The sequence below is a fragment of the Engystomops pustulosus genome, chromosome 2, assembly GCF_040894005.1.
Source record: "Engystomops pustulosus chromosome 2, aEngPut4.maternal, whole genome shotgun sequence".
Taxonomy (NCBI): Eukaryota; Metazoa; Chordata; class Amphibia; order Anura; family Leptodactylidae; genus Engystomops; species Engystomops pustulosus.
In genome coordinates this window covers 113,923,959-113,950,472 of record NC_092412.1, presented here as the reverse complement: position 1 = coordinate 113,950,472, position 26,514 = coordinate 113,923,959, and the positions used below count along the sequence as shown (strand labels likewise).

The window sequence follows — 26,514 nt, the reverse complement described above, 5'->3', positions numbered from 1 at the left end:
GCACAAGTACCTAACTGTTCCATACCCGATCACACCGGTGATATATATCCTTCCAAAAATTCACAAGAGTCTCCAAGATCCCCCCGGTAGGCCTATTGTGTCTGTCCGGGATTCTGTTTTTTCACATATTGCAATTTTTCTCGATGTTGTTCTGAGAGACTTTGTAATGAAAAGCAAATCATACATTCGTGACACATCGGATTTTCTTAACAAATTACAAAACATTAAATTGTCCCAACATAACCATCTCCTGTTGGTTTCATTCGACGTGGTGTCTTTGTATACCTCCATTGACCACATCAGAGGGTTAAAAACTGTAGAAAAATGTCTACATAACACTTCTTACTCACCGTCAACTATCACGTTCATTTTGGATATGTTACACCTGATTCTGTATAACAATTACTTTTTATTTGGTAACGAATTTTATACACAATTGAGGGGTGTAGCTATGGGGGCAAATATGGCTCCCAGCTACGCCAATATCATGATGTCGTCACTTGAGGAGGACTTTGTCTATGTGTCCCACCACTTCCAACATGTTGTGGAGTGGTGGCGATACATAGATGACGTCTTCCTCTTGTGGACTGGGACTATTGATGAACTTACCCTGTTTCACACTTACCTGAACTCCATAGATGAAGATATCAAATTTACGGTGGTGTACTCAGAAAATTCAATTCAGTTCCTAGATGTTACAGTATCTTATGCAGAACATGCATTATACACAGACCTATTTATCGAACCCACAGATAGGAATACCCTACTAAAATATAACAGTGTACACCCAAGAAGCGTGTTAAAATCGTTACCTCTAAGTCAATTTCTTCGGGTAAAAAGAATTTCCAGTGACGACAATAAGTGTATGTTCAACATGGAGAAAATGTCAAAAAAAATCTTGAAAAGGGGTTACCCTAAAAAAATTATTGACAAAAATAGGAATCTTGCCAACACTTACAATAGGAAGGATTTACTTAGACCTAAAAATAAAAGGCACAACTCCAGTCGAATTCCATTTATTTCACCTTTTCCGATAAAAGTGACCGAATTTTTTTACATAATAAAAAAACACTGGAATACACTAGCGAAGGAATCCACTGGTGTGCCTGTATTCCGTAATCCCCCCCTCTTCTCATAAAGGCGGGCCAAGAATATTGGTGACCATATTGTGAGGTCAGATGTGTGACCATTAAGATCGTCTATACAAACAGGTCTAATGGGAATTACACACACTGGGAGTTTCCCATGCAGATCATGCATCAACTGCTCACTGATGCAAAAAGGCAAGTCTTTTACACATGAAGGAGTTTCTTACAAAATACAACATTATTTAACGTGTACTAGAGACCATGTATTTACATGTTGATATGTCCATGTGGACTAAAATACATTGGTGAAACCACGAACGAATTCAAGGTCAGGATTACACAGCATAAATATACGATACGTAAAAAGAGACTGGATCTTCCCGTCAGTCAACACTTTTTTGAAAAAGGACATAACGATTCACAATTGCGCTTTATCCTCAATGACCACATTCCTCCATTGAGAAGGGGTGGTAACAAGGCACAACTTCTCAGAAAATGTGAATTAAAATGGATCCATCGATTAAACACACTCCATCCATATGGTTTGAATATTGAATTTAATATAAATAGCATAATCTAACACAGGAGCAGACATGGTGGAGTGTTGGCACCTTGGACTGAATGTATTTTTTGTTCCTACCATCTCTTGTATTATGTAACGCTAGATTGCTCTTTACATCCAACTAATACCTATGTCTTTATATCTACAGAGTTCAAGACATATATTGAAAACCCCCATCGTAAGGACCGTTTTTCCCACGTCTCCCATTCAAATTCGATTGGCCCGGCATAACCCTCTAACAACTCCCCAGACCTTCATCCACGACTTTATGAGGTGGGATTGTCATCCCAATTGGCGATTACACGTTCGGAACAATGATACTATATCCCCATCTTGCTTCAGTTCTGTCGTCCGATGGATCCTGCGGCACTAGGGAGGTACTTGGCACGAGTGAGCCCTCTGTACACTGGGGACGAACAATACGTGCTGATCCACATAACGTGCGCTAAAAATAATGGTATTTTAATACTTACCTCTTGTCATATTGGTGTTGGTCTAATGAGAAGAGGGCTGCCCTTACACTCACCATTGACCAATCAGCAGATCTGTTGTTCCTTAAATAGTTGGCTGTTTGTTACTCACATTATGCTTGATAAAGGTGTAACAGTACACCGAAACGTCGCTTTTTATGGAATAAAGCTTCACCCCTTTCACTACTACAAGGAGTGCTGCCTCTTCACTGAACCTATCTATCTATGCATCTATCTCTCCCTGTCTGTCACTTACTTACTATCCCTGGCTGTCTCTATGTATTTCACTCACTTACTCCTCCTGTCTGTCTCTCAGTTACTCTCCCCGTCTGTCTCTAACTAACTGGATGTCTATCTGTCACTCACTCCCTCTCCCTGCCTGCCTGTCTCTCTGTCTCTCACTTACTCTCCATGCCTGTCTCTTTGTCTTTCACTTACTCTTCCTGTCTGTTTCTCTCTCACACTCCCTGTATGTCTCTCACTCACAGTCACTGTCTCTCTCTGTCACTCACTCTCCTTGTCTGTCTCTCTGTCACTCACTCTCCCAGTCTGTCTCTCTGTTACTCACTCTCCCTGTCTGTCTCTCTGTCACTCACTCACTCTCCCTGCCTGTCTCTCTGTCACTCATTCACTCTCCCTGCCTGTCTCTCTGTCTTTCACTCACTTGCTCTTCCTGTCTGTCTTCGCTCTGCCTGTCTGTCTCTCTGTCACTCACAATCCCTGTCTGTCTCTGTATCAATCATTCTCCCTGTCTGTCTCTCTATCACTCACTCTCACTGTCTGTCACTCAATTTCCCTGCCTGTCTCTCCATCACTAATTCTCCCTGCATGTCTTTTTGTCTCTATCCATATTACCTCCCACATAAGTGTCTTATACTCATTGCCTATAGTAACCAATCAAAGCTTAGAGCTCATATTAATGATCTGTGGTGGAATAGCAACCAATCACGGCTCAGCTTGTAACTGCCACAGCAGCAGCAGATAATGGCTCATGTATAATGTGGTTAATATTTTTTTTTTGGAAAGCGTGGTGTAAAAATTTTGAGTCAAAACCTAGTCTATGACGTTCCCTGAGATGCATACATATACACACACACACACACACCCACACACACTCAGCTTCCACAAGAGGTTGATTTTCTTGCAACCAGGATGTTGGTTTTCCTGTTCAGAAAAATAAAAAACAAAATCATGCACATATGGGATACATTAGGTAACTATAGTTGTCTCCCTTATAAGGCAAAATGCACATTTATCAAAAATTGTCATGATCTACACCGGTATCAGGGCTGCCTGTCTGCATCCTTTTAGAGTCCTGCTTTCAGGAATATCATTTAAATGTTGAAGAATCTAATAAAGCTGAGTGTTCACAGTGCATGAGTCAGTGAGTCAGAACCACTAGGGACACGTGGCCTTTCCCAGAGTTTTCTGCACACCGTGATAATAATTCAGTTTAACCCCTGCCTGCTATATTTGTCTAAGACAATTAGCAGGATTTTTGCAGAATTGACATTTATTTCGATTAGCAATAGTGCAATGAGCAATCTGCACTATCCTTATTAGTGACAATTGTAAACAAGATAATTAGTACAATACCCCCACACCATGTTCAGGGCCATTTTCATGACAGCCCAAGGGGCGAGTGAAAGACCTCAGGCCGCATGATGCCAAAATACCTAAGATCCTGTCTCTGGTAGGTTCTGACTATAACTCTGCACATGCGTCATCATACTCTGACAGTTACACTATACTGCAATACATAATAAGTACTGAAGTGAATTAGTTTGTCTCATAATAAAAACATATTATTTTTATGGTACAGGGAAGGGCCAACAAATGCTAAATATTTTAATACAATGTCATCAATAAGCTATAGACAAAATAAGTATCTAAAAGTGCATTTCACCGGCAAAAAATAAGCTTGACATTACAAGAAAGATAATGGCTATAAGCCTGTAAATTGACAATGCAAATCTGCTCTGCTTCTTCCCTTCAAGTCCATATCATATGCAATTTATTACCACATATGGGATATTCAGGTAAAAGTGGGTATCAAATATTGCAACAAATGTTGTACTTTGATCAATAACAATGTGTAAGTTTGACAATTTTCATGAAGATGGGTGTAACATCCATACCATTCATTCATTTCATAATATCCTACAATAATGAGAGGATGCTTTTAAAGTCATGCCCACATAATGTCATTGTCATAATGTGTCGTTGTGTGTTATATCCATCTCATGGATCTCATCATCTCTCATCTGTATCATATCTCTTCAGTGTGTCAGATACTAGAGAATGTTCACAATCTAAATAAAAGTGTTCATAAACCCTGGACCCTAATAATCTAAGCACATTGTCAGCACACATGGATCATAAAGTGCCTGGAATTTTACACTGACCACCACTGAGTGATATAAGCTAAAAAAGCTATAAAATTGTTAAAAAAAAAATTATTGTGTTAACATCACTAAGGGGTTAAAATTTAAGAACTTTCTTTCATGGGCAAACCCCTTTAATTTATGGCTTTTCTAAAAGCTATTTAGATGCAGCTCCTAATATCAATATTTTTCTGCACTTCTAGTTTTCCAACATTTTTTGCACAAAAGTAGACAAACAAAAAGCAACTGTACCAACTTCTAAACCCCTTTTTGAATGTGGTTTGTCATTTTTGATGCTCATTGACAAAATACATTAAGGCCTGCAACACGATATAACAACCACAATGCAAATCACCGCTAAAATTTGGTGCCAAATTATAATGACTTGCACAAAACATAATGAATATGTCCTACAAGAAAACAAGCTCAAAATCACCAAGCTATGCTTAAAGGAGTTGTCCCCTTTCCTTCATGTTGTTTGTAATGTGTGGAAGTGCGAGGGCAGGATATTAGGTAATTTATATCTATTAATAGTTCTGCTCTCTAAAGACTCCTGTCTTTTACCTCATCAGCCAGACATTCATGTTCATAAAATGGCTGCAGATGGAGGGTCATTGTCCATAAACAATCACCCTGCCAGGACCTTATGATAGTATTCTTGAATATAAGATCCAGGTCCTGGAAGGGCGATTGTTCATGGACAAATAGAGATTACATGACCCTCCATCTGCAGCCATTGTATGGTCAGAAATGTCTGGCTGATGAGGTAAAAGACAGGAGGCTTCACTTTATATATCAAGAAGCAATGCAGAACTATTAATAGATGTATATTGGTAAATTACCTAACTTCCTCCTCACACACATTACACAAAACATGAGGTAATATGGCCAACCTCTTTAAGTGTTCCAAAATTATAGCCACATATAGTATACAGTACATGTTAGATTCTAAAAATACTGACTTCTGTGACAAGGGGTTAAACATTGCCACGCAAAAGGAGGTTTCATTTTGGTCTTTGTTGTCTGCAATAAGTTTCCAATTTCACCTTGGCATAAAGGTTGTACTGACTCCAATATAAAGAATTAAGACACATTCAAGAAAATGTCAAACAATGATCACATTGCTTCTCGTACCAATTTCAGTTTAGAAGGTTTAACAACAGGTTTGGATATCTCCTTGATGAATGGAGAGACTTTGTCCTCAAGATGCAGTTCTATACAGCCAATGTATTTGTACAAACCCTTTAATTATGACCTCAATGGCTATTGGCTTTGTGGCACGTTGAGGCATTTTAACGCTTCCATAAAATCTCCATTTAGGAGACTATAGAAGTAAAGGATATAAATGTAGGATACATTTCTAGAGGACAACAATACATAAAAATTGCCTTTCAAGGCATGATAAAAGCCCTTATGAATGATCTATGGAAAATGGATCAGACTATGACCAGCTACACTTTAAAATGGAAGACAAAATATTCATGCTATATAATGATCTAATAAAAAGTATTGCATTTAGTAAAACTGCAAAAACAGCATGGGGATGCATTGTCTCTTTTAATACCTTTAATACCTTGTAAAAATAAATATTTGGGGGCCAAAGCAACATTCTGTTGCCTTCTTGAGTTGTCAGTGGAGTAAGGGACAGAAAGCTGATTTATACAAATTGCTTAAATATGAAAGAAAGAGATAAGAGGATACAGGAAATTTTTTCTATAATAAAGTACATTAGAAAATCTAAAAATATCATCTCAACTATTCACTAGGCAATTTTGTTTAAAATTTAGCTATGTTTTAAGACTATATTTAGACAACCAAGCCAATTTTTATTCAATTTTTATCACAGCAAAGTTGCATCGACCTGGCATCCAATCTTCACTGATCGTGAAAATTTAACAGATTAGATAATGCTCTACTTTTATCAGAACAGATATATTGGGGGATATTGATCAATGTGTCACACTTTAGACCAGTGCAGAGTGCAACTAGACCAGTCTTCTGCTGCACCAGGTTTATCAATGTGTATAATTCTAAATAATTAATTTGGAGTAGTTTAAAGGAGGTTTCACTTTTTACTCTACTATTAGACATTTCTTTGCATGTACATGTACCTATGTCTTTGCCTCCTTTGCTGCAGCCTTTCCCTGTTCTTATCATGCTGCCCTCTGTATATACACACACAGCTGCAGTCTCTGTCTCTACTCCATCCAGGTCATCCATGTTACATCACTCTCTCTTTCTCTTCTCGAAGTCCACACTGACAGAGACAGGGAGAGGGGAGGGGGACAGTAAGTCATACTGTGCTGCTGCAGCTCCACCTAAAAAGAAGAGTTTGTAGATGTAAAGAAAGAAGCATGGATGATCTTTACACAGTACAAAAGTAAGTAGCTGAACTGTTTAGTCACTTGATGAACATTTAGAGATTATCTACAAGGCAGTAAAGGCATATGAGTAACTTTTGTAAAGGAGTAGGCAAACCCTTTAAGTCTATTGAGTTAAAATTCTTTTGGCCATCAACCCTATGTCAGAAAAGTGGTCTAAATGCATCACATTTATTAAATGGTCTAAATTCCTTAATAAATGTGATGCAAGTGATTTGACACATTGGGGGGATTTATTAACACATTTGCGCCACAATTATGCTTGTTTTTTTCCAAAAAACCTGTCTAAAATGTCTTGCACCACATTTATCAAGGCTTTTAGACCTTTTTTGGAATGTTTCCGGCTTGTGAGACTAAGGGGTTGAGGCATTCGGAAATGTGGCATGGCCTTGTGAGATGGGGCACCCAAAATTATGGCACACAGTTTAGACCAACTAAGGCTACATTCACACTGCTGTATGGGGGACATATATATATGGCCGACGTATATATGGCCGACGTATATACGGCGTATATACTTCTCTCATAGACGGCAATGGGCACACGGGAATACAGCGCAGTGCTCCATGTTTCTCTATGGAGAGGGGCATAAGTGAGCGAGCTCATACCCTTCTCCTCTCCCCGGTGCAGACGTGTGCCTGTCGTCTTACGGTATGGTGGGAACATGTTAGTGTGAATATAGCGTAAAAGTAGGTCCAAAGTAGGAAACAACAGTCCTATGCTGCACCAGAATTCATCATGACAGTGATAAATCTGGTGCAGCAAAAGACTAGTGTTTTCCAGGGAGAGAATGGCAGATCTGAGACACATTGTTAAATCCCCCCCAGTTTTTTACCCTAAGATTCTGGCACAAATAGATTGATCAATCTTTCACATTGTCATGTGAAATCAGAAAGCTCATCTGATGCAAATGGGCCATTAAAAAATGCATGTTTTTTTCAGAACCCACTTTGGAAATGCTCATGTGCTGGTAGCCGTATTGTTCTGTAGCCTTATTGTAAAATCAGAATGTTCTATGTCCCTGTTTCTCTAAGTAAGTAGAGAGCATAGACATTTCTTCTTCAAAAAGTCAATAATGTTATGGTTATTTTTTATTTTTAAAACCCATTTTCTACCATTCTGAATATCCTCTGTTCTCTGAGAGACTATTTTCACCATTGAAAGCAAGTGAATCAATCTTCTACTGTGCATCATCATGTTTCTATTACTATTGGTCATAGTAAAATTTCACTAAAATTGCCTTTCAATAATAGTAACTATTGAAATTCAATAGAAAGGCAGCTTACAGTTTTTTTCTGAAAAAGCTTTTAGGTGAGATAAGTTAAAATAAGTATTGATTTATCAGGTGTTATATGATGTCAGTGTTATAAGAGAGATTGCTGGTTTTAATGGGTACCAGCTTTTCTACTGCCTGTCTCTATCCAACTAATTTGGATGTGTTGTGATTCGCCTTTTTTTTACTTCGCTTTGATGTGGTTAGATTGCTTTTTCCATCTGCTTCTTTCAGATTCATTTCTGCTTCAAGTTCTACTACCTGCATTGTAACAGCATGAAAATACAATATATTTTTTCTGAAATGCTCATCAAGACCTAGAACTGGGGTTCATTGTTAAATAGCTGCATTTTTGGTTGTATTACTATGATGGTGTACACTCGGGCTTACATGCTCCAGCTCATGATTTGCATTACTTTGCTGCAAAATATATGTATTTTAGTTCTCTTCAAGTAATTTGCTAAGATGTGGATCATATTGCATCCAGCTCACTCTGGAGAGGAATGGAGCTCACAATAATACCAAAGCACTGAATAGAGAAGTGAGCTTGAGAAGCTGCATATGACAGATTGGAATAGAAACAATGATTATAGATAATGCTTAGCTAGATTGAAAGATAGTGGAATGAAATCTACTCTGATGTACATGAAACAACTTCTAGGGATCGAATATTGTAACCCAGACAATATGCATCAGCACAATAACTGGCTATCCATTTATGATACATTAAAGAAAAAGAAAGATTTATCATTACATAAGGCACTGTGGACCTCAGTAATGGTCCTCACCCTCTCATCCAATCTTGCAAAAATCCTTAGAAATGGTTTCAGATAGGAACACCGGGGAATATACTCGTACAGTACAATGTGAAGCATGACCGTTTAAAAAAAATGTTTGTAGATATTCAACCTAAAACCCATACAGATGTTTTCCTGAAAGATACTGTGTTGTCACAGAAGACAACAGCAAATTTAACTGGGTACCATATGTTCATAAAGAAGCCCTATCCAGCCCAGCTGGCAGAAATGGAATTGATGAATAGCTAATACAGTTGTTAATTGGATACAAGTGCTCTTGATTTTCATTGTTCATTGTAAAGGCAGTATGGGAAAATTAACTTATCTGTCTTATCTGATTCCCTGTGGCATGCTCACAAAGTAGGTTGCTCTGATAACTGTTTTTCCTAGCCTGATCTGTACCATAAATACATTGCTCCTAAAGCAGCCATGTCTTGTCTGCTTCACTGTTGCTGTGTAAATTAGCTGTCCAGACATCATTTCCCCAGAGATAGAATGACCCCTAGAGAATACTTCTCAGTCCTTTTGGCAGTCCTTCTTGCTCCATGCCCCAGCCCCCTCCTTTGCGACTGCTACATCAAAGAAGAAACGCAGGAAATCTGGTATTTTTGTTTGTACAAACTAAAAATGAATAGAGCAGTGTGTGCTGCATACATGTATATGTGTAAAGGTCATTGCACATGTAGTGCAATGCTGCTTTACATGTCATCTAAAGATTTTTCTAAAGATATTTTCTGTATAGAAATTGATCAAGCTTTTTCAAATGGATTCTGCTGTGAATGCTCAAAGAAAATCTGCTACAATTCTGTGTGCGGTTCTGTGTGAGTTCATATGATAACACAAATAACACATAGGCTTTAATCAGACTTATGAAATAATGACCACATGGAGCTGCATTACATGGGCCAAATCTGGCCCCAGGAACAGGACTCCAAGCTTCATAGTAATCTATGATATACAAGTCCCTGCATCCTGCCAGGAACTACGACCCCATTCTCTAATAAGAATTTCTATGCCTAGCTGACCATTCTACTAAATAAGTCACAAGTCTTGTACTTACCTTGGGTCTGAGTTAACAACATAATAGGCAGTAGTGAGAGGAGGGATCGGGTAAGTACATTTTGCATATGGACAACCACAGTGTATGTTAAATAATAATAATATTCTTTATTTATATAGCGCCATCATATTCCGTAGCGCTTTAAAAATCATAGAGGACATATACAAATAAAATAATACATTACACAGTACAAATAGTCATATGGAACAATAGTAGTAAGGACCCTGCTTGCAAGAGCTTACAGTCTATGGGGCACATGTATCATAGTTTCAGCTAGGCAAATTGTCGAATTTTAGCAACTTTTGCCGTTTTTGCGCAATTTTTGCCGCAATTCTGCACCTGGTCCAGGGAAGGTGCAAAGGAAGTTTTTTTCTTTCATGGACCGGATTTTAACATGTAAATTGGAATTATTTCACATGCTTTAACTGTTTAACATTTTGCACAGTAACCTCTTTTGTCAAGAATTTAGATTTTTTTTTTTATTGGTTACTTCTAAGGGTGAGGTCACACGTAGCTGTTTAATTGTGTTTTAATGCATTTTGAAACTAATTACAACAGCTGAGGATAGGTGATTTGCCTTATTTCATTACTGTTAACATTTGCGTTTACAAAACGCAATATAAACGCAGTGTTAACACATTGCGTTTACTATGCGTTTTGTACATTCAAATATTAACAGTAATGTAATTAGGAAAATCAACTCTCCTCAGCTGTTGTAATAGGTTTCAAAATGCATTAAAAATGAAACATGTTAAATCCCAAATTAACAGTAGTGTCCACTCTTGTATATAACCCCCTCACGTGGCTTGTGTCCACTCCTGTATATAGCCCCTCACATGACTGTGTCCGCTCCTGTATGTATTCCCTCACAGGGCTTGTATCCACTCCTGTTTATAACCCCCTCACGTGGCTTGTGTCCATGTGGATTTGAGACATTTGCAACAAAAAGTCTCAAAAAGAAGCCAAAATTTGCGCCTGCCAGGATAGGAAAAACTGAACATGTATCACAAGTAAAAAGACAGGATCATATATAAGGTGCAAAACTAGCCGCCAAAAGTCTCTAAAAGGCACCTCAGAGAGACAAAACTATGATACATGTGCTCCTATGAATCCAAATAGGTTGGCAGAGGGGTGTATAACATGGGATTAAATTAAATCCCTAATTCCTGAATACAAAATCGATGTTTAAATGGCGCAGGTCCACTCAAAATTCTTCCAGATTCTTCCAGTTTATTAAAGATATAAAAACTGATATACAATAAAGACAACACGTTTCGCACCGGCTTCATAAGGTCTAAAAAAAAGTCAGATAGCAGGACAGAACCCTGCATGTTTATAACAGATCATATGTATAAAATAGGGAATTAAAATAGAGGTGTCTAATCCCAATTTACATAAAAAATCATATATAAATATATAAAATAAATGGTAAATAGATGGATAGATAAAAACATATATATGTACAACAAAATAAATATAAAATAAATAAATAACCAATAAATACACAATATTTTATATTTCAACATGTACACTAACAAGTATAGCTCAGCATCATCGTCAGTTGATCGATCAATGGTTGATAAGGATAAGTACTATCAATTCCCTTCTGGGAATTATCTTATTAGGGTATCGACCATTAGGAAAAGAGCTCATGGTCTATACCAACACATAATGTATATATAAGGTCATCTTAGGGTATCTAACCTTAGTCTCATAATCTTTACCTCTTTCCTTTGCATCCTCTGGTCCATGTTGAGTGTGTCACACAACATGTCACCAAACAGCACAGCGATTAGCTGAAGCCCTATATACAGGCCACTGACTGATATAGTGGACACACCTTGATTTAACATGTCTCTTTGCTCACATTTTTTTCAGGGGTACCATCATTTCTGTCCTCGCCTGTTGCTTATACTTCCTGTTGAAGCATAGCTGAAAAGCTGTCTGCTTACATTTGTTTATTTTCATAGAAGTTTAATATACAGGCTGTCCCCTACTTAGGAAGACTCAACTTACAGACGACCCCTAGTTATAGTTATACAGACCCAAAAAATTTGGCCTGGAGCTACAATTATAAAGTATACAGTTCCGTATTACATAGATATTCAAGTTAAGAACAAACCTGCAGAACCTATCTTGTACGTAACCCGGAGACAGTCTGTACTTTTACTTTTGTCATATTTTATTTCGTGACCTTTGTGGGTTTTCCTTTCATTAAACGAAGGCTACCAACAATTTTGTCCACATGTGTGTAATGTTTCCTGAACAAAAGTAGTAAAACATGGCACCATCAAGAAGAATAGTTGTTAAATCATAGATGGCTTACGTCCATCAGCAGCTCTCTGTTTTATAGTGATGGGTCCCAATCTGAGGTCTATATACTATTATAAAGCAATGTACATTATAAGACAACTTCTTCCTCTTTTTCTGTTTTCAATCTCTTTGCAAAGACAAAGATTTGACACTTACAAGGCAATGAAGATCCATTGTGTTAGTGATGTGTGTGTTTGGGTATGTATGGTTTTATATAGTTGTTTGCTTATTCTGTGTTTGAGGCTCACTGGTGCTTTCTGCAATATCTTTGCTAAGACCAGGTTGTTTCTGTTTCAAATAATTTTGTTTTTCATAGCACTAATTAAAAGAAAGCTTTTGTCTGGCACCAAATTTGGCTTTCAAATAGATTGGGCAACAATTGCCAACATTAATGTTTCCCTCCTACTATCTGAACAAACCATATTTTTGCATTTTCTAAATGTTTCCCTGTGTGAATTTTTAGCAATTAATTCAATCTTTTCTGCCATGGTAATTACATAGAAAACCGTAGACAGGCTAAATGCAGATAATTGCAGAGAGACACAGAGAAATCTGTGCAAGACTTTTCAATGTCTTTTTTCCTGCCTATATTGAACTACAGGTGCAAATCTATAAGAATTGTTCATCTTTGCTGCCTAGCTCTCATTGTAGACTCAATGTTTATTGAAAGAGTAATAACTTGCAGATATCTGAAGCAGCACTTCATTCTGTTCTAAATGTTCCATCTCAATAGATAAAGATGCTTTCGGATGCTTTGTCCTTAGGTTACACCAAACAGAGAAAGAATTTTGTGTATTATTCATTTACTTCCGTCGTGTGATTCCATAGCCAGAAACTGTAATTAATTTCCAGTGCATTGGAATAAAACCATTTGTGTTGCTTAGGCTAATACCATTGGACAAGTGAAAAAGGTGGTCTGTACCTCGTGCAATCTATATTGACGGAAGACATTTCTCTATTGATTTCTGCCTAAACTCATACAAGTGTTCATCTCTTATATATGTCTGTCCAATATAAATGTTCCATTTATAAATCACAGCATCAATAAATATGTCCAGGTAGTCCATTTCAGAGGCCAATAAATCTTGCAGTGAAAAAAAAGTGATTTGGTTGATTTATGTTTAAAATTTTCTCTAATTATTATCGATTTACACAGTCTAGCATGACTTTGAAAGTATGTGAGTTGGATTGTGCTTTCCAGAGAAAAACTAGTGTATATCCTTCAGTAAAGACACTGTAGCTCTCATACACAGTGATAAGATACTTAAAATGTCAGACTAAAGAACATGTTTTTATCCCTAAAATAAAATATTGCAGCGTGTGACCTCACTTTAGCACGCATTAGCCCTTTCCCTTGGTGTTCTCTATCATCAGAACATGATTGCAGGGTGCACAGAGCTCATTCGTCTCCAAATGGAGCTAAATGTTCAATAACAGCAGTTACAGGTGCCTAAGTTTCCATTTGCCACTTTGGTGGTGGCTTCTTTCATGCTTGTTATAGAGTATGGCAGCTGTGATAAGTGTTGGTGGTTGATATTCGCTTTTCTACAATTGTGTATGTGTTATTTGCCAAATTTGTTTCTGAATAGCTTCAAGTGGCATTTGACTCTCTATGTGCCAGCTCATGCCAAAAATGTTCCTTGTCAAATTTGACCTCCCATTGATTTTAATTGGAGACACATACAAATACATTTCTTTTACACTGTTATGCCTTTCAATAAATAAAACAGTATAATATAAAATTCTAGCAACATTTAACATTCACCTGTAGTAACTTATTGGGGAGAGGCCCCCTCCCCAGCCATCGGCATACTGCACGCCATATTTACGGAGAGGCTGCAAAGAAAATCTCTTTCATGCAAAAATGTATTATACATTATTGAAAAACACCTACCACTGTGATGACAAACAAACCAATTTTTGCTTACTAGTAATGTAAACTAGATACAGACACCTTGACTGTGTTAATATTTGTTATACATGGTCACCTTTGTATTAAAATCAACATTTACAATTATGTTAATGAGCCAGAAGGGCTCTGGGGGCATTACCAGAGCCCATCCGTTCTCTGGCTACACAGGATGTTACACTGTGCAGAAGCAGCACTTACTCTTCTGCTCCCCTTGCACTTTCCCCTCCCTCTTTCTGTTGTTATCTCTTACTGTGGGATGGGGGAAGTGCTCCTGCACACTGTAACAGCATGTCACAGTTGCTTGATCTATGAGTAAGTGTCCCTGGTTTGTCATGTTTCATTTTGATGGTATATTTCCTTTAAAACTAAAACTCATGCAATAATTTTCAGTATAGCCCAACCAGCAATACCTTCCCGGCGCATGTCAGGAACAGTTGGATGGAGAGTGTTCATAGCCTTCTCCACACAAGGTGGGTCTTTGATGCATATTGAAAAGGCATTTAAGTCCCGGCGTGCACACCGCCATATTGGATTTGATCGCCAGTCCCAGTGAGATTATCGCAGGGGCGCCAATTGGATGCTATGATAGCATGGAGGCTATGCTAGACTCCCAGGCCTTCCATTCGGCCTGACCTTACGCTGATGCTTAGAGATCACTAGCAAAGCTGCCATATACTACAATACTGCATTATAGCAGGATATGGTAGAAGTGATCAGACACCCAATAGTAAATACCATATATACTCGAGAATAAGCCGAACCGAGTATAATTTTTACACAAAAAAAAAAATGGGAAAACCCATCAAGTAAAAGCCTGGGATGGGAAATGCATTGATAAACTCCTCCACCCAGTATATAGCTTGCCAGCCCCCTATCTCCCAAAATAAAGCCTTCCCACCCCTTCCCCCCAGTATATAGCTGCCAGCCACCTGTTCCCCAGTATATAGCCAGCCAGCCCACAGTGTATAGCCTGCCTCCTGCCCCCAGTATATAGCTAGCCAGCCAGCCCCTAGTATATAGCATGCCTTCGATTCCAGTATATCCAGTACATTCTGCCAGTATATAGCCAGCCTGCTGCTGCCCCCCAGTATATAGCCAGCCTGTTGCTGTCCTCCTGTATATAGCCAGCCTGCTGCCCCCCAGTATATAGCCAGCCTGCTGCTGCCCCCCAGTATATATACAGCCTGCTGCTGTCCCCCTCCCCCCCCCAGTATATAGCCAGCCTGCTACGGCCGCAAGTATGTAGCCAGCCCAACTCTGTACTTACCTTTCCGATGTACCGGACAGGTCATCTTCTTGCTTCCTGAACAGAACTTGCAGGGGTGTCGGAAAGGTGAGTATTGATTTTATTTTATTTTTGACTTGAATAAAAGCACATTTTTTGTAAAACAATAAAAATATTAAGTTTAAAACTTTAAATCACCCCTTTTCTCTATACAGGCGGTCCCTTACTTAAGGACACCTGACTTACAGACGACCCCTAGTTAAAGACGGACCCCTCTGCCCACTGTGACCTCTGGTGCAGCTCTCTACAATTATAAAATATACAGTTTCCACTTACATACAAATTCAACTTAAGAATAAACCTATGGACCCTATCTTATATGTAGCCCGGGGACTGCCTGTAATGGATATAAAAATAAACAAAAAAAAATCATAAACATGTTGGGTATCCCAGCATCCCAAAATGCCCGTTCTATTAAAATTAAAAAATGGGTATTCTTGGCGTTTAACCCTGTAACAAAAAAAAGCTGCCAATTACGCAGCTATCACTTTTTTTGCATTTCACAACTGATAAAAATTTTAATAAAAAGTGATTTTAAAAAAATCACACCTTAAATTGAAACCGTACACAGATCTGTAAGCTGTAGTTTGAAAAAGTTATTAGTGTCAGAAGGTGGCAAAATGAAGACATTTTTTTCATACAAAAGTATTTAATGTTTTTAAATCTATTAAAACTATTATAAATATCCCTCTCATTGTACCAACCCAAGAAATAAACATGAGGAGTCTACAGAGCCTACAAGAAAGTGGTGAAAATGTGTTTTTTTTGCCAATTTCACCACAATTGGAATTTTTTCCCACTTCCTAGTACACAGCATGGAATATTAAATGCTGTCAATGGTAAGTACAATTTGTTACGCAGAAAAGAATCCCACACACAGCTCTGTTCATGGAAAAATGAAAAATGTATAGATTTTTGAAGATGGGGAGTAAAAAGCAGAAACACAAAAGAGAAAAAAGGCCAAGCCTTCAGGGGTTAGTAGGGGAATGAACTAGAGAGGATTATGGTGAAATTCTTTTAAAAACACCAAATAGTTCGTAAAATAAATACATGTAATATAAAATGCATACAGCGTGTCATCATGTAGTATAAAATGCATACAGCGTGCTGTCATGAAGTATAAAATGCATTCAGCATGTTGCCATGTAGTATAAAATTCATTCAGCGTACCGCCATGTAGTATAAAATGCATACAGCGTACCACCATATAGTATAAAATGCATACAGTGTACTGCCATGTAGTATAAAATGCATACAGCGTGCCGCTATGTAGTATAAAATGCATACAGTGTACCGCCATGTAGTATAAAATGCATACAGCGTGCCGCCATGTAGTATAAAATGCATAGTGTGTCGCCATGTAGTAAGAAATAGAAGCCCTGATAAATATCACTGCATATACATACAGCACATATACACATATACAAACAGTATATGCAGCATAAACACACACTGCATACATACAGCAAATATACATATATATATATATATATATATATATATATATATATACACACACACCATATACAGAAAATACTAAACACTCATACAGCATATGCACTTATCTACACACACATATACACAAACACATACACACATATACACAAACACTTACATACATATATACACACACACATACATTTATACACACATATATACACACACACAAAAATATATACACAAACACATATATGTATGCACAGATAAAGTTACTTTACCTTCCTTTATGGTCCTGACAGGTGGGGGAGCCCGCTGGCCGGGCGCTTGGTGCTGGCCAGCGGGCAGTCCCATGTTGGAGCTCAGTGCTGGGTGGCCTGAAGATCGGGACATGCTGGCCAGGAGCTCAGTGCCAGATGGGTGCTTGGGAGCTCGGTCCCGGCCGGAGCATGGGCAGGAGAATGGTGGTGGCCTGCAGGCGGTCGCATGGTTCCGGCCGACGGGCAGTAGCATGGGCGGCTGGCAGCTCAGTTCCGTCAGGTGGGGGGGTAAGCGGCCAGAGCGCGGGTGGGAGAATGGTGTTGGCCTGGAGGCATTGCAGACGGGAGCTCGGTGCGTGTCGGCCAGGAACTCCGTGTCGGCCTGCAGCTCAGTGCCGGCTGGTGCGGAGAGCCTCAGTGCTGGCCGGAGCATGGGCAGGAGAACGATGCAGGTGGCTGGTGGGTGCACTGTGCCGCCCCCTCAGTACAGCAGGAGGCACGCCGCCTGAGACGAGATTCTCAACTCGCCTCATGGCAGGTGCATTTTTTTGTGCTGAAAAACTAGGCTTATACTCGAGTATATAACAGCTTGGATTGGGTTTCATTTTCAACTTTCATGTTGATGATTATCACCTTCTTAGGATTCATTATATGTTAATCATACTCCTGTCAAATGCCAATGTGCAAAAGTATTTATAAAAATTAATGTTGTATTGAAAGCAATGGGTGGTCAGTGATGTGCAGACCCGTTAAACCCAGAGTTAAAACCCACACTCCTACAGGTAGCACTCGGTGTTAACCTGTTAAATGGCGCTGGAGGCATTAAAATCCCAATGGTACATGTGCGCTGCCATTTTGGGGGGTTTCATCATGGGAGCGGAAATGCACGCCAAATATGGATTTTATTTATATATTTTTAAAAAATTAAAATTAAAAAGGGGTTTCTATTTGGTTTATTCATTATGACATTTCTGAAGTTTGACGGACATGTGTGACATTTTTAAAAATAAACATTAGTGATTGGCCAAAACATGCTCAAAGCATTTTCCCGGACAATTTCCCAGCTGTGTTTAAAACCTTTTTTGGTTTAATATTTACACATAACACATAATTTTCCACTTTAGAGTTCCTGAAATAGCCCGCAACATAAGTACAACCTGGATAAAATCACTTGTGTTTCTTAGGAAACACTATGGGACCCATTTACTTAGTCACCGCTTAATAATTTTTAGCCTTCTCATTTAAGCTTTCTGTTGAAATGCCTACTTTTCTTGCCACCATTGTAAATTACAGACAAATCAGCAAAAATTCTAAAAAGTTACTACATACAAGTGCGATATTTTGTGGAATTTTTAATGCCATAACAGTGGTTCAAGTGCAATAATAATAACTTTGATCACCAAACACAAAAAGTGCTGTGACTGATCTCACTGCCAGGGACAGAACGAGTTTCTGCTTTCCCGATATGCAGCAGAGCCAGCAGTGTAATGAAATTAGTTTCAGCTCTGCTTAATATTGGGAAAGCAAGAAGTCTGTGCACCATTTATTCATATGACGCACAGAGTTTCCTTCCCAGTACCATGGTAAGTTCGTGACACAGATCTTTTCATGTTCCGTAATCACGGACCAACCTTGGGCAATGTGAATCCAGCATTACACACACAAAGCTAAGTGTGACCACAAATACTTCATTGCACATTAATGCATCGCACACAGCGGCATAAAAACAGCTAGAAATATTTTCCATTACAAACACTGTGGCCCAGATTGGATCTTGACATCTGCATTACAAAGGTTCAAATGCACAATAACAATCAGCAGTAATAACTGAAATGCTGCAAATTAAATAGTTGAAGTAAAAATAATATTTTCACTGTATGTGACTTCTGTGACTGTTCCAGGTCACCAGGTGTCCCCAGCTTTAATCTGTGTTTCTCAAAATGAATGTTTATATTATAAGCCCATCTGTTATGATAAATTGCTTCATCTAGCCAAAAGTTCTTATTACTTTCTTAACCAAGATGGGTTAGGCCATTGTGACAAGAGAAGAATTTCAAGTTATAATTAAGATAATTGGTAAAACCTTGCGTTTTTTTTAAAGCATGCTTTTTTTTAACAGACTGCTTAAAAACAGACCAAAATTCGGGTTCAAAACGCCATGTGTGGCATCACCCTAAAAATGTTTGTTGCATCAACGCTGCTTTGATTTAACATGTAGGATTGTTTTAAGGAATTTTGTTCAAAACATGAAAAAAAACATATTTTTCCTCACAATCCCCCCACCCCCAAACACACACTGGGGGGTATTTGTCATTGGGTTTTTGGTGTTGTTTTGGTGCAGTTGTGGTATAAAAGCTGTTTTGTGATTTTTCCATTGCACCAAATGAACATAGAAAAGGGGAAAGTCACTTTAAATTAGACCCTGCCAAATTAATTATTTGCATAGACTAGTTTTTACAATACTGAACTAAATTCATGATTTGCGATTTGGCTAAAATTTTTATTTAGGTGCATGTTTTGGCACAAAATGACTAAAGTCACCCCCGCCAGACCAATTGCTCCTTAGAGGGACGAAAATTTAGTGACAAACGTAAAATAAAAAAAAACAATATTACGAGACAAACAAAAAAAAAAGATAAAACAAAAATGGAATTGAATATAGACAACCAAATCAAAGACAAATTGTAATGATAAATTTCCACACTGGTTTTAAGGTAGCTTTCCCAGTGAATAATCATTTTTACAAAATATAATTCTGTAATTATCGTGTGCAGTGCAATGTATAATATGAGAAAACTGTGTAATGTATAACCAGGGGCAGCCTGGGAACTTTAAGTGGCCCCAGAAAAAATGGAGAAGTGGCCTCACGTTGTGGGTGGCACCTTATTTCCCGAAAGTGTGCCACTCAAGTAAGTGGAATCAGCAAAATAAACTATGGTCCCATTGGTGGGTTAGTGGGTCAATGTATCAATGTAAAAGTAGCTATTGCATTTTACCATTTGTAAGTATTGTATTGTACTGCACATCCATGGAATAAATCTTTAAAACATAATAAGTCTTTGCTTGTAGCTTTAAAGATAGTGATAGTGTTACCAATATTAATTTAAATTATTGTATTATCTGTATTTTGGGTTTCCAGGTTGTTGAGGGATTTCCTATTTCCTATCTATTAACCACTTCAGGACTCTGTCTGTGTCACTATAAGTAGCTATAGCTTTAGAATGCTTTAACATACCGGATATACTCGTGTATAAGCCGAGTTTTTTAGCAGAAAAAAAAACTCACCTCACCTTATATAGTCAATAAAAAAAATAAACTTACATACTCACCCTCTTGCGTCCCCGATGCTCGGCTCATCTTCTGTCTTCTCCTTGCTGTACAAGCAGGCAGAGACGCATCCACGCGATCTGCCGGAGCACACTATGATGCAGCAGTGTCACCGCTGATGACGTCATAGCGTGCGCCAGCCACCAGATTGCATGGACGTGTCTCTGCCGGCTAGTACAGCAAAGAGAAGTAAGAAGAGGAGCCGCGCCAAGGATCGGGATGGCTGTATGCTACTGTTTGCTGGCTATATACTACTGGGGGTTGGATGGCTATATATTACTTGGGGCTGGCTGGCAATATACTACTGGGGGCTGGCTTTATACTACAGGGGGCTGGCCGGCTATATACTGGGAGGCTGTGACCAATGCATTTCCCACCCTTGGCTTATACTTGAGTCAATAGGTTTTCCCAGTTTTTGGTGGTAAAATTAGGGGTCTCGGATTATTCTCGGGTGGCTTATACTTGCGTATATATACGGTATCCAGGGGATTTTCTTAGATTTTCTCGTGACATATTGGGGGGGATTTATCAATGTGTCCCAGGTTACATGTTTAGTGGAGGAAAACCCTAGTCATTTTCTGTGCCAGATTTATCACTGTGTTAATGAATCTGGTGCAGGATAAGACTGTCGGTTTCCAGCTTAGACCCACGTTTAAGTTAAAGTTAAAGTCACGGCCCTTTTCCTAAGGCCACGCCCCCTCAATCGGACAAGTCAGAAAATGGCTAAAAACAGGTCTCAAAAGCCTTGATAAATGTGGTGCAAGGCTTTTCAAACAGTTTGTTTGTCGCAAAACCACCAGAATTTGGGCACAAGTGCTTTAATACATCCCCCCCATTGTACTTCAAATTAGTTTATTTTTCATTTTCAAAGTTCTAAATTCTCTGCTTTTCAAGGAGATAGTCATAGCACCCAAATGTATTCATAACTTACATTTCCCAAATGTCTGCTTTATGTTGGTATGGTTTTTTAATATTCCACATATTATAATAAAATGTTATGACGCTTAGAATTTGGCGTCACATTTCTTGGAAAATCGCCAAAACTTGTATTTAGATGGACCTCTTTAACTCTCAATTGACTAAGAGAGGCCTAAATAAAAGCAAGACTATTACCCCATTATGGAAACTACATCCCTCAGCGTATGAAAAAGAAGTTTGGTAACCCTTCAGGTGTTTAATAGGGGTTAAAAGAAAATGGAGGACTGGTTTACAAATTGTAATATTTTTGGATAATACACTCATTTTGGGCAGAAAATTAAACATTCCCAATGAATTAAATGAAGCAAAACTCCACAAAGTTTGATACCCAATTTCTCCCAACTGCTGTATGGGCGCACGGCCGGGCATCAAATGGAAAGAGTGCCATTCAGAGCAGATTTGTATTCTCAAATTGTACAGGCTATAATTTTTTTTTTCTTTTATGTGCACATATAGGGCTCATGAGATGTACTTTTATGGTACATAATTTTGGGGCATCTATCACTAATTGATTCTTGGCTGTTCACCATACCATAAAAATAATAAGTTATTTTTATTCTATGGGTCGGCAGGATTACAAAAATACCTAATACCTTATATTGTAGTATGGCAGTATATGATAGGTTCTTACAGACAACCTAGGGTTAATGTACCCTAAGGAGTCTGAAAAATAGTAAAAATAAAAATGAAAAAAAGTTTAAAAAAATATATAATAAAAAACCTAAAAACTCAAATCACCCCCCTTTCCATAGAACTCATAAAAATATAAATAAACAGTAAAAATCATAAACACATTAGGTATCGCCGCGTCCAAAAATGCCCGATCAATCAAAATATGATAACGGTTTTTCACTGCGTTTAACCCCGTAACGGAAAATCACGCCCAAAGTCGAAAATGGCCCTTTTTTTGCCATTTAAAAAAAATAAAAAATTCTATGAAAAGTGATCAAAAGGTCGCACAGTCCTAAAAATGATAACATTGTAAATTTCATCAAAATCTGCAAAAAACAACATCATGTACAGCTCCATACACCAAAGTATAAAAAAGTTATTAGCGCCAGAAGATAGCAAAAAAATTTTGTAATGATAATGATAATTTTGTAATGATAACATTACATTTGTAATTTTGTAATGATAACATTACAAAACCAATCTAGCTGAGAGACAAGATGCACCACAAGTTGCTCATAGATAATACAATTCAAATATTTATTTATATCCAAACAAGAACAAAATCAGACATACATTTAAAATCATTTAAAACAAGTAATGTACATGAAATAACAACCGGAGACCCCGGTGTGGGTCTTCACAGTGAACACCCCCTGCTATGAGTACTCAGTGGTCCTCAATAATCCCTACCACTCACTATTATGATTCTTGGTCAATGCATATGCCAGCAAAAAGTCTCTGCCATAAGGGTAATGAAAAAACTCTCCAAGTGTGCTGATCAACACCTATGTTTGTTATAAAGTGCAAGTGCTAAGTGTTGAAGTGTGCAAAGTGCCAAAAAGTAGCAGCAGGAGTTTGCAAAAAGTGCAGATGCTAGTTACCAAATGCTGGCAGGCAGGCATACAGGTGGAGGGAGAAAGAAGCAGGGGTGTGCAGCTCCCCACGCGTTTCGTCGCTCTGGGCGACTTCCTCAGGGGTGCACTTTTTGCAAACTCCTGCTGCTACTTTTTGGCACTTTGCACACTTCAACACTTAGCACTTGCACTTTATAACAAACATAGGTGTTGATCAGCACACTTGGAGAGTTTTTTCATTACCCTTATGGCAGAGACTTTTTGCTGGCATATGCATTGACCAAGAATCATAATAGTGAGTGGTAGGGATTATTGAGGACCACTGAGTACTCATAGCAGGGGGTGTTCACTGTGAAGACCCACACCGGGGTCTCCGGTTGTTATTTCATGTACATTACTTGTTTTAAATGATTTTAAATGTATGTCTGATTTTGTTCTTGTTTGGATATAAATAAATATTTGAATTGTATTATCTATGAGCAACTTGTGGTGCATCTTGTCTCTCAGCTAGATTGTTTACAAATATTTATGCATCTGCTCTATTGTATTTTTGGTTGTGCTACCCACTATATCTTTTGGCAAACATTACAAAACCTATATAAATTTGTTATCCCCGTAATCGTACCAACCCGAAGAAAAAAGTAGACATGTCATTTGGGGCGTACAGTGAAATCCGTAAAATCCAAGCCCACAAGAATACGTCACAAATGCGTTTTTTTACCAATTTCACTGTATTTGGAATTTTTTTCCTGCTTCCCAGTACATGGCATGGAATATTAAATACCAACATTTTGAAGTGTAATTTGTTACGCAGAAAATAAGCCGTCACATAGCTCTGTACATGGAAAAATAAAAAGCTATAGATTTTTGAAGGTGGGGAGTGAAAAATAAAAATGCAAGAACGAAAAAGGGCTGCGGCGTTAAGGGGTTAAGATGTTCTGCATCAGCTGGGGAGTGTACCCTGAAAGATTTTATTTAAAAAACTTTATAAATCATACTTTAAATCAAAATTAAAGCAGCCTCTGTTTGTGCTGCAGGGGGAACATCAGTGTATACAAATGCATCTAATGCAATATAGTAAAGTAGTTCAAGGGAATCTACCATCAAAATGAAGCATCATAAACATTACTCATAGATCCAGGCACTGTGACTCTTGTGATCTTTTTATATTTTTTATCCTTGGCCTCCTTCCTTCTTTGTTATGAGCCTTAGGGGCTCTGGTGGGTGTTTTCAAAGCTCGTCAATGGTCTCCCCTCTCCCTGCACTTTCTGCAGCTGCTAGATTACACAGACAAAGGGTGGGGGGAGATAGCAGAGGGAGGGTGAGACATGTTCTTTTCTTTGTAAGCAGATTACCACAGTCACAGTGCCTGGATCTATGAGTAAGTGTCCCTGGTTTATCATGCTTCATTTTGATGGTAAATTTTCTTTAAGTAATGTAACCTTGGTTAACTTATCTGAAGCTCAAGGCAAGCCCAAGATTCCAAACAGATTTATTATAAATCCTTTAAATAAACAGAAGGCATGATCGCAACTTGAGTGGAGTATTAGCTTATATTTATGTCAAGGCTTTCAACATATAACATTGTGTCTGTTAACTTTCAATCAAGGAAAGAACAATGCTAAAAACACTGCTTTTTCTTGCCATCAAACCTCAATGGTTTAATAGAACAAAGCCTTTTGGGGCTGGTGTGAAGAGAAACTGTAGCTGGCAAAAATATTTAGTCTTCTCCACATTTCCACATTAACATAACTAAACTGACAAATTAGAAAAAGTAAAGTTAGACTTGAAAGAATTAGACTGCAGATTTATTACAACGGCTGATTCTGGGTGATAAATTGACTAAGTTTGTATTGACTTTGGTTTTCTCCAAAATATTCACAATTCCTTGCTCACCTGTTGCACAATACATAGAAACTATCAGAATGTGGCTGAGGACACACAAGAGTCACTACAGGTTGGCTGCAGTGAAATCGCTGGTGGCTACAAGTATCAGCAGGTAAAGGTAGACTTTTAAAAATGTCATCCACATGCTGCAATAAAAACACTTGGCAGAAATTGAGTTCCACTGTTGGATTTGAATCATGTTAATTATTGCTACAGATTCAGGGACAGGCTTTCAACATTTGAAATTCAAGGATGATGTTTGTACCAGCAGCAGAGAAATCATTGCTGAAAGACAAAATGGTAAGAACAACCTGTGTGTCCCTGAGAGACAGATGCAGTGAAAGACAGAGAAAGAGAGACAGACCAGGAGACATAGAGAGAGTGACAGACAGAAATAGAGTGACAGAGTGTGAGACAGACAGAGAGAGACAGACATACAGAGGCAGACATACAGAGATAGACAGAAAGAGACAGACAGAGAGTGACTGAAAGGGTGAGAGAGACACACAAAGAGAGAGATACTGACATAGAGAGACAGACAGAGACAGATTTAAAATATTATTATTAACCCATTATATTTTGTTATATCTAAGAGCAGTTATTTACTATTCCAGGCAATGCCAGGGGCTACAGCCAGTAGCAAATATGCCCCATGGCATATTATCTAATCATATATGGGCACTGGAATGGCATTTATTATAAATGTCACTATCCTAGGGATCAGGTGAGTAATTCAATGGTTAAGGTGGAGGCACTTAGTTGGTATTGTTTATATGAGGCCCAATACAAATGTTATGACCATTTGCTGGCAGTTAGAAAAGAGACTCTATTGTTGTGACCAACACTATGTTATTTACAGAAACCCTTTGCCCCTTACTTAAAGATGGTGGACAAGGCTCACTATACCAGATTTAGTTCTTAGGAGAGTTTGAGACATATATTACTACCCTCATATATTCTGGGGGAACTGGTCCCAGGCTCCTAGATTACAGGTCCATGTCAGCCAGCACTGGAGGTCCTGAGCTCCAAGGAATGCCGTGGCCTAAGATATAAAATTCAGGCGATGCCCCTTCCAACCCCCTAAGAATACTTTTACTTCTTACAGCTCAGAAGACACTGGGAGTCATTTGTCATACTTATTTTGTTTTTTTTTCTCTTTATCTTGTGCAATTGCACCTAAATTTGCAACTTTTAAACCCGTTTTGTGAAGTTTGTCATGATGAACATGGCTGCACCTGGTTTATATTAAAAATTTGAACCTCTGAAAAATTTGCACATTTTTGCACAAAAAAACACAATTTTTGTGCAAATAACCTTCAGACCTTACTGGCCATAGCCAAGGGGTTGCTTACACGTTTGAGACTTTTGTGCAAACGTGACTATCAGGAGATTTCCCCATAGAATTCACTTTAATTGTCACTTATGCATGACATTACTATTATGGCAATAACAAAAGCCCTACAGCTTTTAAGTTTGGCGTAAAATGCATTCTACTTGACACATGCATGATGCAGTCTTGCAGGCGGGTAAAAATGATACATGTGCGTTTGGAGATGTGTGCAATTTTTTAGGAG

The 26,514-nt window shown here is 38.3% G+C and overlaps 1 long non-coding RNA gene across 1 annotated transcript; it reads left to right on the top strand.

Annotated features, from left to right (window-relative positions):
* Positions 1–6,790: 6,790 nt before the first annotated feature.
* LOC140116582 (uncharacterized) lies at positions 6,791–25,665 on the top strand. Its single transcript, XR_011852831.1, has 3 exons — positions 6,791–6,884; positions 25,157–25,240; positions 25,555–25,665. It is a non-coding gene; the product is annotated as an uncharacterized lncRNA (long non-coding RNA).
* Positions 25,666–26,514: the final 849 nt, after the last annotated feature.